The sequence below is a fragment of the Schistocerca nitens genome, chromosome 9 (genome assembly GCF_023898315.1).
Source record: "Schistocerca nitens isolate TAMUIC-IGC-003100 chromosome 9, iqSchNite1.1, whole genome shotgun sequence".
Lineage (NCBI taxonomy): Eukaryota > Metazoa > Arthropoda > Insecta > Orthoptera > Acrididae > Schistocerca > Schistocerca nitens.
This window is the reverse complement of record NC_064622.1, coordinates 503,885,459-503,900,840: the sequence shown is the minus strand read 5'-3', so window position 1 is coordinate 503,900,840 and position 15,382 is coordinate 503,885,459. Positions and strand designations below refer to the sequence as shown.

The 15,382-nt window shown below is 46.8% G+C and overlaps 1 protein-coding gene across 1 annotated transcript in view; it reads right to left on the bottom strand.

Annotated features, from left to right (window-relative positions):
• LOC126204437 (serine/threonine-protein kinase SIK3) overlaps positions 1 to 15,382 on the bottom strand; it is a 538,421-nt gene that overhangs the window by 118,111 nt on the left and 404,928 nt on the right. The gene's annotated exons all lie outside the window — the stretch shown is intronic.

Genomic DNA, 15,382 nt, shown 5'->3' with positions numbered 1-15,382 from the left:
CCTGACAAATCAGTACTCAGAACAACCACCTCTGGCCGTAATAACGGCCTTGATAAGCCTGGGCATTGAGTCAAACAGAGCTTGGATGGCGTGTACAGGTACAGCTCACGATGCAATTTCAACACGATACCACAGTTCATCAAGAGTAGTGACTGGCGTATTGTGACGAGCCAGTTGCTCGCCCACCATTGACCAGACGTATTCAACTGGTAAGAGACCTGGAGAATGTACTGGCCAGGGCAGCAGTCGAACATTTTCTGTATCCAGAAACGCCCGTACAGGACCTGCAACTTGAGGTCGTGCATTATCCTGCAGAAATGTAGGGTTTCGCAGAGATCGAATGTAGGGTAGAGCCACGGGTCGTAACACATCTCAAATGTAACGTCCACTGTTCAAAGTGCCGTCAATGCGAACAAGAGGTGACCCTTTATGTGTAACCAATGGCACCCCCTTCCATCACGCCGGGTGATACGCCAGTATGGCGATGACGAATACACGCTTCCAATGTGCGTTCACCGCGATGTCGCCAAACACGGATGCGACCATCATAATGCTGCAAACAGAACCTGCATTCATCCGAAAAAATGACGTTTTGCCATTCGTGCACCCAGGTTCGTCGTTGAGTACACCATCGCAGGCGCTCCTGTCTGTGATGCAGCGTCAAGGGTAACCGCAGCCATTGTCACCGAGCTGATAGTCCATGCTGCTGCAAACGTCGTCGAACTGTTCGTGCAGATGGTTGTTGTCTTGCAAACGTCTCCATCTGTTGACTCAGGGAACGAGACGTGACTGCACGATCCGTTACAGCCATGCGGATACCTCCTGAACCCACCGATTCCATATTGTGCTAACAGTCATTCGATCTCGACCAACGCCAGCAGCAACGTCGCGATACGATAAACCGCAATCGCGATAGGCCACAATCCGGCCTTTATCAAAGACGGAAACGTGAAGGTACGCATTTCTCCTCCTCACACGAGGCATCACAACAACGTTTCACGAGGCAACGCCGGTCAATTGCTGTTTGTGTATGAGAAAGCGGTTGGAAACTTTCCTCATGTCAGCACGTTGTAGGTGTCGCCAACGGCGCCAACCTTGTGTGAATGCTCTGAAAAGCTAATCACTTGCACATCACAGCATCTTCTTCCTGTCAGTTAAATTTCGCGTCTGTAGCACGTCATCTTCGTCATGTAGCAATTTTAATGGCCAGTAGTGTATGTAGTCCCAAATGTGATCATTCGGAGCCAAAAACAGACGAAAAATTGAAATCAATCATGCAACAGGCAGAGTCTTCGCGTCCAATGGTAAAAATTCAAGGCTGTTGAGTAGACTGAAAAAGTTACGAAATTAAATCCGCAGGAAAGTCTGCTAAGGCCTGTCAATTATTGCAAAACAGGGCATGAGACTGTTGGGTTCTTTGTAGTAGTGATACTTTCGATACATTAACTCGTAACAGGCAGTATCAAAGATAATCTTAATAATACGAAAAGTTGTGCTTTGCATGTACTGTTGAAATGGTGATTGTCTTTCAGTTATCAAAGAAATCTACTGTCAAACAATTTTACGAGATGCTTATCAATCCTTTTATCAATCCTTTGAGATACAATAGTTTGAGCTCTAGAGCACGGCTTGGAACTCATAACATATGATACACCAAGAATTACAATTTTAATATGTTGCACACAAAGAAAAGGTAACCGTCGAAGAGAGTTGAACACCGTGTGCTGGAAATTCTCCGTTGTGGAGCCATGGGCATAAAGAATTTGGCGAACAGCCCAGCATTCGCTTAAGCGAGCGTGGAGAACAACCCGAAAGTCATACTCGGACTGGCCGTCGTTTTCCGTCCTATAACAGCGCATCTTGTTATTTTCAAAGTGAATCGCTTAGTGTTGCATTCATGGTAATAAATGAAAAAATCTGTAAAATGCGTTTTTCGTACATCACTAAACAAAATAAATACACCAATAAAATGTTGAATACTAGACTGGGTTAGCAGATCAACGCATCGCCAAGACGAGCTGGCTGGGTTAGAGCCAGTGTGAGACAACTGCCGAAAGCCAGTATTCGGCAAATCATCTGAAAAAACAAAACAGGATGAAGGGACATCATGCGCTGTTGTGTGGCTCTCTACTCCAGTGTATCCTGTGCAAGCCTCTTTACCTCTGCAGAACTACTGAGGCCCACATCCAGCTGCAACTGCTTACCGTAGTCATCTCTTGCTCGCCTACCCCGCCCCCTCCAGCCCCCCTCCCCCACACGTACACTTATCACCGTTACCATAATGGCGATTCATTCGTGACCCAGGATGTATCACGTCAACCCATATCTCCTTTTAGCCAAGTTCTGTCACAAATTTGACTTAGCCATGATCCGATTCCGTACCACTTCACTTCAAAAAGTTATCCGGTGTATCCATATAATCTTCTGTATTCTTCTGTAACAGCATACTTCAATAGCTTCTAATCACGTCTTGTTCAAAACGTTTATCGTCAACGCTTCGTTTCAGTACAAAGCTACACTCCAGACAAACACCTTCAGGAAATACTTCCTATTAGTTAAATTTATAGTCGATGTTAACACATTTCTCTTTTACAGAAACGCATTTCTTGTTGTTGCCTAGTGTGCATTTTACATCCTCTCTACTTCTGTGATCGACTGTTATATTTCTGTTCAAATCGTAAAAGTCGTCAACTAGTTTTATTGTCTCATTGCCTAATCTAATTCCCCTACCGAATTCACACTGTTTTACTTCCGTTGTTATTCTTCTTACAAGCTCTTTTCAAGACACTATCCATTCTGTTCAATTGATCTTCCAAGTGCTTGGGAGATTATAACAGATTAGGAAATATTTCGAAAAAGGTTCTGTTTCGCAAATCGCTTTACAGTATTCATCTTACAGCTGATACTGTTATTTATTCCAAACAGTGAAAATTTCACGCTCTTCGAGTGTATTCAATGGCAACCTTCGGGAATATAATGACTGATATGTAACTGTTGATCCGGGTCCTACTTTACTCAGTATTTATTTTTTTCTTTCTTCTCAAATGAGGACGAAAACTTCTTTTATTATAACCTATGTCAGAATGTTGTCTACGGAGGACATAAAAAAATTTGCTCGTTTGGACTGTTTAAAATTTAGGACAGGCGACACATTTTACATTATGAACTAGCCTTTCATTAAGCATTATTTTATGTCGAAACCGACTTTCAACGCGGCAGACTAGTCGCGTTCTCTTCTTAGTGAAAGAGCAAGCAATCATTGCGTCCGGACGCTATTCCTCTCAGACTCAATATGACGAATTTCTTTTTCTGTGTCTAGCGTCACCTTCTACATTACTCGTCCACTTACTAGTTCATTTCTTATGGGAGTTAAAGGTACCCTTTCCTTTACATTAGGTTGGCGCCTAAGTTCGTAGCGCTTTTGTTTCGCATGTTGGTATTCCGTTTGCTATGGGTTTATTTATCGATTGTCATTTTTTATTTTTAGTTCACTGTTGCTATTTGAGTTTAGATATTGTCATTTTATTATTTGGAGATAGTGAGTCGAGCTATGTACACTAGAAAATGGAGTGTCAAATGCAGAAATCAACTTTTCCGACATATTCTGGTTGCGGTCAGTAAAGGGCTGACAGCAACGCAGCCTGTCAGAAACATTTGCACCGTGTATGAGGATAAAGCCACAGAACAGAGCACGGCAAGAAAGTGGTTTTCTAGTTCAACGACGGTCGTTTTGACATTAGTGAGTCCCCACGTTGACGAAGACCTTAAGGGTTTGATGTAGATCTTTTACACGCATTGATCCACTTACATGTTCTCCAGAACATGCAAATGTGATGAATTGTTTTCATATCACCAACGAGCGACATTTGCATGCAGTGAGGATGGTTAAAAAAACGGGTCTATGGGTACGTATGCTACGAGATAAAATCACAAACATGAGCGGGTGACCGTAGTTGCATCTCAGCTCGCTCGTCAGCAATTGGCTAGTGAACAACACCGACCATTCCCATCCCGATTCGTTACTGGTCCTGAGAAATGGCATCTTTCTGCTTACGCAAGGAAAAGAAAGAAATAGCTGAGCCCAAACAAAGCAGCAACTGCCGTGCCGCGTGGCTCCCCCCGTCAGAGGTTCGAGTCCTCCCTCGGGCATGGGTGTGTGTGTTGTCCTTAGTGTAAGTTAGTTCAGGTTAGATTAAGTGGTGTGTAAGCCTAGGGACCGATGACCTGACCGCAGCAGTTGGATTCAAAAAAACACCTCCGCACAGAGACCTGCGGGGATTTGCAAAAGATAACGTGGAACAGTGACGGTGTGGTGTATTACGAATTGCTCCCCCGAAGGGTAACCGTCCCTGCCGACATTTATTGTCAACAAGTGAGACGTCTTGCAGACACAATCCAAGAACAACGACCACGAAGAGTGCGTGAAATGATACACAACGTGATCAAAAGTATCCGGACGCCCCCAAAAACATACGTTTCTCATATTAGGCGCATTGTGCTGCCACCTACTGCCACGTACTCCATATCAGCGACCTCAGTAGTCATTAGACATCGTGAGAGAGCAGAATGGGGCGGTCCACGGAACTCAGCGGACTTCGAACGTGGGCAGGTGATTGGGTGTCACTTGTGTCGTACGTCTGTACGTGAGATTTCCTCACTCCTAAACATCCCTAGGTCCACTGTTTCCGATGTGATAGTCAAGTGAAAAAGTGAAGGGACATGTGCAGCACAAAAGCGTACAAGCCGATCTCGTCTGCTGACTGAAAGAGGCCGCCAACAGTTGAAGATCGTCGTAATATGTAATAGGCAGACATGTATCCAGACCATCACACAGGAATTACAAACTCCACCAGGATCCACTGCAAGTACTAGGACAGTTAGGCCGGAAGTAAGAAAACGTGGATTTCATGGTCGAGCGGCTGCTCATAAGCCACACATCACGCCAGTAAATGCCAAATGACGCCTCACTTGGCGTAAGGAGCGTAAAGATTGAACGCTTGAACAGTGGAAAAACGTTGTGTGGAGTGACGAATCACGGTACACAATGTGGCAATTCGATGACAGGGTGTGGGTATGGCGAATGCCCGGTGAATGTCATCTGCCAGCGTGTGTAGTGGCAATGGTAAAATTCGGAGGCGGTGGTGTTATGGTGTCGTCGTGTTTTTCACGGAGGGGGCTTGCACACCTTTTTTTGCGTGGCACTATCAGGCACTATTCAGGGATGGCGATTGCATCTTTCAACACGATCGAGGACCTGTTCATAATTCACGGCCTGTGGCGGAGTGTTTACAAGACAATAACATCCCTGTAATGGACTGGCCTGCACAGAGTTCAGACCTGAATCCTATAGAACACCTTTGGGATGTTTTGGAACGCCGACTTCGTGCCAGGCATGAACGACCGACATCGATACTTCACCTCACTGCAGCACTCCGTGAAGAATGGGCTGCGATTCCCCAAGGAACTTTCCAGCAACTGATTGAACGTGTGCCTTCGAGAGTGGAAGCTGTCATCGAGGCTAAGGGTGGGCCAACACCATATTGAATTCCAGCATTACCGACGTAGGGCGCCACGTACTTGTAAGTTATTTTTAGCCAGGTGTCCGGATACTTTTGATCACATAATGTACTACTCCACGATAATGCCCGTCCGCATTCTGCTAAACTGATCAAAAACACTTGTTCATGGTTGAGAAGTCATTCCGCACCCATCTGATCTTGCGCCCTCAGATTTTCACCTTTCTTCTCTCTACTGAATAACCTTCAAGGAACTTCCTTTTCGGATAAAAATGTGCGCCTAACATGGCTCGACGAATTCTTCGCCTCAAACCACATGATTCATACAGTAGTGGAGTTACTCCGGCATTAGCAGGTAGTTGCAAATAGTGAAGGAGACTATATTACTGATGACTGTGTGTGTCTGTTGTGTTTATTAGACACATCAGAGAGGAGACATGTAGAGAGTTCGAGCGCCCGTGCGGGCCTTTTCGGCTGACGACTTAATGTTGTCAGGCCCGACAGGTTTTAGGCGCAAGCGACACAGCTTGACGCAAGCGACCCTAGTTGCCGCTTGTCCTACTTCAGCACCTGAGCACGTTAGCCGTTGGAACTTACAAGGGAACCTCCCCATCGCACCTCCCTCAGATTTAGTTATAAGTTGGCACAGTGGATAGGCCTTGATAAACTGAACACAGATCAATCGAGAAAACAGGAAGAAGTTGTGTGGAACTACGAAAAAAAAAATAAGCTAAGTATACAAACTGAGTAGTCCATGCTCAAGATAAGCAACATTAAGGATAGTGTCAGCTCAGGAGTGCCGTGGTCTCGTGGTTAGCGTGAGCAGTTGCGGAACGAGAGGTCGTTGGTTCAAGTCTTCCCTCGAGTGAAAAGTTTAATTTTTTATTTTCAGACAGTTATTATCTGTCAGTCCGTCCGATGCGAGGTAACTGCGCCGTAGTATCGGGCAAGGTAGAAGAATCTTTTTACCCATTCGCCAAGTGTACAAGTTAGGTGGGTCGACAACATATTCCTGTCATGTGACGCACATGCCGTCACCATTGTCGTATAGAATATATCAGACGTGTTTTCCTATGGAGGAATCGGTTGAACTATGACCTTGCGATCAAATGTTTTCGGTTCCCATTGGAGAGACACGTCCGATCGTCTACTAATCGCATAGACACTAAACTTATTACAGTGAAGAGAGACGTCAATGAACGAACGGACAGATCATAACTTTGCGAAAATAAAGAAAGTAAACTTTTCACTCGAGGGAAGAGTTGAATCAAGGACCTCTCGTGCCGCAACTGCTCACGCTAACCACGAGACCACGGCGCTCCTGAGCTCACACTATCCTTGATGTTTCCCATCTTGCGCATGGACTACTCAGTTTGTATATTTTGCTTATTTTTTTCACAGTTCCACACAACTTTTTCCTGTTTTCTCGATTGATCTGTGTTCAGTTTTTCAAGGCCTATCCACTGTGCCGACTTATAACTAAATGTGAGGGGGGTGCGATGGGGAGGTTCCCTTGTTAGTGTACGCTCCCAGCCCGCGTTCCACGCGTCGCCCTCATATTTGGTGGAAAGACAGCTCTCATCTCTGCACTGAGTAGTGAATTCTTTCAGACGCCTCCGAATCGCGTCTTAAATTTTGACACGACTGCAAAACTGACTGCTACAGTTCTCGGACCGCATCGACGAGACTGCTGCACACTTGACTCTCGACACGACCCCAGACAGAAATACCCAGAGGACTGAGAATATTCCATCTGGGGGGACGTGCCGGACCGACTGGTCAGGGATCAGATATACCATCTCACATGGCAGCAAGATGTGCCTCTGCTACACAGTGCGCGTACCACGTTGCTCGAGGTAAGGCTTGGTGACATTTGAACTCAATTACACGGGTTGCTAAAGGAGTTTTTGTGTAGCACTTACTTTAAACGAAATGAGCCGAAGGAAAGGCAACCGACGTCTGAGGAGAAAGGGGGCTGTGGGTAGTTGGTATCTTCTTTCTACAACACAAGTTCACCCGAGGATTAACACGGCTCTTTATTTACAAGTACTGGCAGATTTACTCATCTTCTATAGAGTCTACGTGTTGTAGTGCAAGCTCTTCAGTAATAGTCCTCTTGCTACAGTCACTACTCTGGTCGCTATGTACTGTTGTACCCTGTGATGAGCTACACCCGCTGCGCGCTTGAACTGACAGACACCAAACTGGAGCGAGAGTCAGTGAGCGAGGGGGCACTCAAGGAACATCTGACGATGTCTCGGTAGTGATGCGACTTGTCTGACGTCACGCCGTGGTCACTGCGCAGCTGGTGAGGGGGCGGCAGAGGTCGCCGTGCAGCCGCCGCCCGTGGGTCCCCCAGCCCGCCCCGCTTCTCCGCCACTTGCATATTCCACTCGCTCGGCGGGCAGTCGGGCCGCCGTGTGCTCTCCTACTTTTAGTGAAACATGTGGTTTGGTGCTCAGTCACATGAGTGAAACGATTGCTCCACACCTTGTTCATTGTCCGGCGAAGGTTTGGAGTGGCCGCTACAACCGCAAATCCACCGACTATGTAGTCGATTCAGTGTCTATTTTCCACTGGCGACAAAAGAAAAGCCCGCTGATATACTCGTACTTTGAGGAACGGAAAGAGGAGGGAGAGGGACAGAGAGAAAGAGACGGAGAAGGAGAGGGGGGAGAGGGGAGGTAACGAGTGATCGTGTAATGTGTCATTACAAAAATTGTTCAAATGGCTCTGAGCACTATGGGACTTAACATCTGAGGTCATCAGTCCCCTAGAACTTGGAACCACTTAAACCTAACTAACCTAAGGACATCACACCCACCCATGCCCGAGGCAGGATTCGAACCTGCGACCGTAGCAGTGGCGCGGTTCCGGACTGTAGCGCCTAGAACCGCTCGGCCACCGCGGCCGGTTGTGTCATTTCCTAGCTTGGCATGCAAAAGGCAACACTGAGATGTGGAGCAGAACTATCGGAAGAGTTTCTGATAACGATGTGTCAAACAGGGAAATGTCATCAACTTTGTTCAGTTTAACGCCGGACGGAGGACACTGAGGTGACAAAAGGCATGGGATACCACCTAATATCGTGTCGGACCACCTCCTGCCCAGCGTAGTGAGCAACTCCACCTGGCATGGACTCACCAAGTGGTTGGAAGTCCTCTGCAGAAATATTGAGCCATGTTTCCTCTACAGCCGTCCAGAATTGCGGCGGTGTTGCCAGTGCAGGTTGTTGTGCACTCACTGATCTCTCGGTTATGTCCCATAAATGTTGCATGGGCTTTATGTCGGGCGACCTGGCTGGCCAAATCATTCGCTCGAATTGTCCAGAATATTCATCAAATCAACCGCGAACAATTGTGGCTCGGTGACACGGCGCACTATCATCCATAAATATTCCGTCGTTGCTTTCGAACATGGCGGATAATAACCATTTCCATCAACGATCAGTTCAGCTGGGTCAGAGCACACAGTCTACTACACACTGAGGCGCCAAAGGAACTAACATAGAAATGCATATTCAAATACAGAGATATGTAAACAGGTAGATTACGGCGCTGCGGTTAGCAACGCCTATATAAGACAACAAGCGTCTGGCATAGTTGTTAGATCGGTTACTACTGCTACAATGGTAGGTTATAAATCTTCAAGTACCAAACGAGGTGGCGCAGTGGTCAGCATACTGGACTCTCATTCGGCAGGACGACGGTTCAATCCCGTGTCCGGCCATCCTGATTTAGGTTTTCCGTGATTTCCCTAAATCGGTTCAAGCAAATGTCGGGATGCTTCCTTTGAAAGGGCACGGCCGACTTCCTTCCCCATCCTGCCCTAATCCGATGAGACCGATGACCTCGCAGTTTGGTGCCTTCTACGAAATCAACCACCGAGATTTAAGTGAGTTTGAATGTGGTGTTATTGTCGGCGCAAGAGCCACGGCACACAGCATTTCCGAGGTAGCTACGAAGTGGGGATTTTCTCGTACCATCATTTCACGAGTGTACCGTGAATATCACAAATCCGGCAAAACATCAAATCTCCGACATCGCTGCGGTCCGTGAAAGATCCTGCAATAACGGGACGGACGACGACTGAAGAGAATCGTTCAGGGTGACAGAAGTGCAACCCCCGCTAATTGCTACAAATTTCAATGCTGGGACATCAACAAGTATCAGCGTGTGAACCATTTAACGAAACAGCGTCGACAAGGGTTTTCGGAGCCGAAGGCCCACTCGTGTACCCTCGATGACAGCACGACGCAAAGCTTTACGCTTCGCCTGGGCCAGTCAACACCGACAATGGACTGTTGGCGACTGGAAATATGTTACCTGGTCGGACGAGTCTCGTTTCAGATTGTATCTAGCGGTCGGACGTGCAAGGGTATGGAGACAACCTCATGAATCCATGGCCCCTGCATAATCAGAAGGGGTCTGTTCAAGCTGGTGGAGTCGTGTGCAGCTGGGATGATATGGGACCCCTGATACGTCTAGATACGACTCTGACAGGTGACACGTACGTAAGCACTCTGTCTGATCCCATGCATCCATTCATGTCCACTGTGCATTCAGACGGACTTGGGAAATTGCAGCAGGACAATGCGACACCCCAGACGTCCAGAATTGCTACAGAGTGGGTCCAGGAGCATTCTGCTAAGTTCAAACACTTCCGCTGGCCACCAGACCCCCCCCCCCCCAGACATGAACATTGTTGAGCATATGTGGGATGCCCTGCAACGCGCTGTTCAGAAAAGATCTCCAGCCCCTCTCATTCTTACGGAATTATGGACAGCCCTGCAGGATTCATGGTGTCAATTGCCTCCAGCGCTTCTTCAGACATTAGTCAAGTTCATGCCTCGTCCTGCTGCTCGCAGGCACCCTACACGATATTAGGCAGAAGTACCAGTTTCTTTGGCTCTTCAGTGTATGATGAGAAGAAAATGCAGTCCATTAAGGGGCTATCCAGGATGATAAGAGGGGCGTAACAAAAGAAGAAGAAGAAGAAGAAGAAAAGGCGGGAACAAACGAGAAATCAATTTTTTGGGTGTTCCAAGACGAAGCGAAACCAACAGAAGAGGTTGCACCGCCAACGACTGCTTGTTGCTTTCGTCGCACTGGGCACGCACCGACCACCGCTTTCCGGAATCGAGCCAATGTCTCGTTGTCTCTCACGCGCCTGTTTCTGTTCGTTCGCAAAGGACACGCGGGCAGCGATTTCCTTCACCTGGAGAAACTGTTGTTTGGTTCCAAAAAAATGCTTTTACATTACTAACAACAAATTAGGGCAAACAATTCAAAATTGCTTCGAACGCATCGAAAAGTGCATAACTTCTGGAGGTGAATACTTTGAGGAACAGTGAAACGATTACTAAACTTAACGCATTTATTTCCCTATTTTTGTAAAAGAGGTAAAAAGTCTGCGGTTTAACACAGCGCGACGATCAGGTCATCAATAACAAAACGCAAGCTCGGATATGGGAAGAAAGGAGGAGGACACAGATTATTTTCTTTTCAAAGAAACGATGAGAGATTTTGTCTGTACCCACTGAAAGGAACCACGGCAGATCTGTGTGTGCGTGCGCGCGCATTAACGCGTGCTGGTGCGGGCACGCGCACAGGTATCTGAGGCGCGATCGTCCCGGATGCGAGTCGAGGTCTCAGTCACCACGCAGCCCTCACGCGGAACGTGAAAGCTAACGTAGACGTGGAGCTGCTTGAGTTTTGTGATGTCACGCTGCGGAATTTCACGTTCCACTGCATATTGAAGCGTGAAAGACTTGAGTAAGACGGGAGCAGATTTTTGCTTCGTCGAGAGAAACGCGGTCAACGAGAAACTCAGTTGGCTCCTCTGTCACCTGTGACCCATTTCCACGGCAGCAAGTTACGTATAGCAGTAAACTTTGCTTAAAATTCCTGCGTGATTTTGTCCAGTCTGTTATTTCTTCTCGACAGCCAGTTCCACAATTTATTAAGGTATCAGCGTCCACTGGCGACACACCAGGAGGGTAACAAATTACTTATGTAGTGATCTGTCAGCTTTTATAATACACTTTCTCAGTTAGTCGCGATAGGATGGGTAGAATGCTGCGTGTTGTGTGCGAACGCACGACGAGCTGGCCACAGTTCGCGAATAGTCCAATATAGTTTTGGCTACGGTTAGCCACCTTCAAGCTGTTCAAATGGCTCTAAGCACTTTGGGACTTGACATCTGAGGTCATCAGTCCCCTAGACTTAGAACTAGTTAAACCTAACTAACCTAAGGACAGATCACACATCCGTGCCCGAGGCATGATTCGAACCAGCGACCGTAGCAGCAGTCCGGTTCCGGACTGAAGCGCCTAGAACCGCTCGGCCACAGCGGCCGGCTTCAAGCTGCTGCCTCAGGGTGTAGAGCTGGGGGAGAACTTGGCGCGTCGCACTGGACACCCCAGGCGTCGCTCGCTTCGCCCACGGGCTCTGCTGCCGAGGCACCTCCTAGTGTACCCGATGCGGGGGAACCGCCCTCACAGAAGGGCGAGTGAAGCGTTCGTGTCGCTCGAGGCGGACGGCCAGTGTGGAGGCTGGACGTCCGGCCTCGCCTATTTTGCCTGTGAATGGACAGGAGTCATTCCTTCAGCAGGGTCTGAGCAGGCACAGGTCAGCAGGGGCTTGTTGCCTATCGGGAGCTCCAACATTAGGCGCGTTATGGGGCCCCTTAGGAAGAAAGCGTTCAGGGCCGGAAAGAAAGTCAATGTGCACTCGGAATGTCTCCCAGTGGCGACTCATCCGCCTTGCCAGCGGCTATTGAGCGGGCAGGGTGCATTCGCCTGTAAGCTGCGATCCACATCGGTATCAACGACGCCGCTCACTTGGGTTTCGAGGCCCTCCTCAGTCCATACAGGTGGCTGCCGGAGATGGTGAAGACTGCTAGCATCGCTTGTCGGGTGCAAGCACAGATTGCAATTTGCAGCACTGTTCCCAAAGTTAATAGGTGTCCTTTGTTTTGGAGCCGAGTGGAAGGTATCAAACGAAGGCCTAGTCTTGCTAGAGATTTCTACACCTCCTTTACCGGGTGGAAGGAGGGAGGCGGGGGGGGGGGAGAGGGGGAGGTATTGTAGCACTCCCCTTGGCAGGTCGGAAGTGAACTTCACAAATAAAGCAGCTACTCTGATAACACAGTACTTGTGCAGTGTGCATGCGCGTTTTGCGTTAGGGTGAAGTCTGAAGCACTTTGATGAAAACTCTCGCCAGTTTATTTGCAGATAAAGATATAAGATCTAAGTAAAGACACCTCGACTGTCAAAATCGGTAAACTGTCGAAGTATTCTTAAAAAAGTTCCCGAATTTACTGGCCTCCAGCAAAGTTCTCACGCTCAAATTATCAGTGGGAATGAGGGCTGGCTAAAACCCGAAGTAGACTGCTCTGAGATATTTAACGAGTCATGGAACGTTTATCGAAATAACAGTTTAGAAGCCATAGGAGGGGGAGCGTTCAATGCAGTTGTCGTAGTATAGTCCCTACTGTGGTTGAAATTGAGACACTGAAGTAATCTGGTCGCGTATAACGGGTGTAGGTGAAACCAAGTTAATTGTTGGATGCTTTCACCGGCGACCCGATACTGCTGTGGCAGTTCTAGAACCATTCTAAGAAAGTGTACGGTGAGTAAACAGCCAGATCATTCAATACTAGTTGGGTGCGACTTTCACCTATTGAGTATAGACTGCGATGTCTATGGATTCAATTGCCGAAAACTGTCTTGAGCAGCCCAAACGCAATGAAAATATCTTAGACCTTATGGCTACAAATAGCCCGGACTCTTATCGACAACGTCAGTATAGAAACAAGGATTAGCGATTATGATGTCATTATAGCAACTATGGATATTACAGTTAATAAATCACTTAGAAGACTAGGTGCTTATTTCTGTTGTGTGGTTGGACAATTATGCGCCTAGTAAGTGCATTAAGGACGGAAAATACTCACCAAGGTATAATAACGACATTCGACAAATGCTGAGGAAGCCAAGGCTGTTGCACTCTCGGTCCAAAAGAGAGCGCACAAATGACAAGCAAAGGTTAGTACACATTCGTGTGGCTGTGAAAAGATCTATGCGCGAATCATACAGCTACCACCATTGTCATACCTTAGCAAGCAAAAGATCTGATACACAACTCCAGCAAATTCGGGTCCTATGTAAAATCGCTAAGCTGGTCAAAGGCTTCCATTCAGCTCTTGTTGGCCAGTCTAGTGTGGCAATGGAAGATAGCAAAACGAAATCCGAAGGTTTACATCTCACGTTCAAGAAATTGTTCACACAAGAGAACCATACAAACATACCGTCATTTGACCATCGGACAGACTGCCGTATGGACGACATAGCAATAAGCATCCCTGGCGCACAGAAACAACTGAAAGATCTGAAAGCAAATAAATCACCACGTCCGGATGGAATCCCAGTTATGTTTTTCAAAGGGTACTCTACGGCATTGGCCCCTTACTTAGCTTACATTTAACGCGAATCTTTTGCCCAGCGGAAAATCCCGCGTGCCTGAAAAAAAAAAAAAAAACCGTGACTCCTGCGAAGTCGAAGTAAATATTCCAGAATTCGAATCAGGAACAGCTGCCAACATGAGTAACGTAGAACGTAGAAGTAGACATCCTCGGAATGGTGAAGCAACTTAAATCACTTAATAAAAGCAAATCTTCAGGTCCAGACTGTAAACGAAATAGGTTCCTTACAGAGTATGCTAACGCAATAGCTCCATACTTACAATCATATACAACCGTTCGTTCGACGGAAGATCCGCACCCAAAGACTGGAAAGTTGCACAATATTCAAGAAAGGTAGTAGGAGTAATCCAGTAAATTACAGGCCCATCTCATTAAGGTCGATATGCAGCAAAATTTTGGAACATATATTGTGTTCGAACATTATGAATTAACTCGAATAAAACGCTTTATTGACACACAGTCAACACGGATTTAGAAAACATGATTATTGTGAAATACAACTAGCTCCTTACTCGCACGAAGTGTTCAGTGCTATCGACAAGGGATCTCAAACTGATTCCATATTTCTTGATTTCCCGAGGGCTTTTGACACTGTACCACACAAGCATCTTGTAGTGAAATTGCGTGCTTATGGAATATCGTCTCAGTTATGTGACTGCATTCGTGATTTCCTGTTGGAGACGTCACAGTTCGTAGTAATTGACGGAAAGACGTCGAGCAAAACAGAAGTGATTTCTGGCGTTTCCAAGGTGTTATAGACCCATTGCTGTTCCTTATCTATATAAACGATTTGGGAGACAATCTGAGCAGCCCTCTTAGGTTGCTTGCAGATGACGCTGTCGTTTGTCGACTAGTGAAGTCATCAGAAGATCAAAACAAATTGCAAAATGATGTAGAAAAGATATCTTTAAGGTGCGAAAATTGACAATTGACCCTAAATAACGAAAAGTGTGAGGTCATCCACATAAGTGCTAAAAGGAATCCGTTAAACTTCGGTTACACGATAAGACAGTCAAATCCAAAGACCGTAAATTCAACTAAATACCTAGGAATTACAATTACAAATAACTTAAATTGGAAGGAATACATAGAAAATGTGGGGAAGACTAACCAAAGACTGCGTTTTATTGGCAGGACACTTAGAAAATGTAACTGATCTACTAAGGGCCGGCCGCAGTGGCCATGCGGTTCTAGGCGCTACAGTCTGGAACCGCGGGACCGCTACGGTCGCAGGTTCGAATCCTGCCTCGGGCATGGATGTGTGTGATGTCCTTAGTTTAGTTAGGTTTAAGTAGTTTTGAGTTCTAGGGGACTGATGACCAAAGAAGTTAAGTCCCATACTGCTCAGAGCCATTTGAATTTGATCTACTAAGGAGCCGGCC